We start from the raw sequence: 334 nt of genomic DNA, 5'->3' as shown, positions 1-334 counted from the left end.
GGCAGAAACACGCCACAGGCCAAGCGCCCGGAAGCAGCCGTGGCTGACGGAAGCAGAGAGGGATCGGGGCTTGAGCAGAGGAGCGCGAGCCTTGCGTTCGGGCCGCACGGGGTCCCAGTCCTCTACCGGCCCCGCCGCCCCCTTCCCTCGTCCACACCGGCACCCCACCTTCAGGGCCTGGGTTTCCCACCTGGCCAGGGTTCCCCGAGCAGGGGGTACAGTGCGGATTCCAGGCACACTCCCTGGGTGCGGCCTCATGGGCGAGGGTGCCGGAGTTGCTGTCCCAGAGCCTCTGCCTGTCACCGGCCCGAGTTCTCCATGTCGGTGCCAGCAT

The sequence above is a fragment of the Pteropus vampyrus genome, unplaced genomic scaffold (genome assembly GCF_000151845.1).
Source record: "Pteropus vampyrus isolate Shadow unplaced genomic scaffold, Pvam_2.0 Scaffold235, whole genome shotgun sequence".
In the NCBI taxonomy this organism is placed as follows: Eukaryota; Metazoa; Chordata; class Mammalia; order Chiroptera; family Pteropodidae; genus Pteropus; species Pteropus vampyrus.
Note: the sequence above shows the minus strand (reverse complement) of the source record.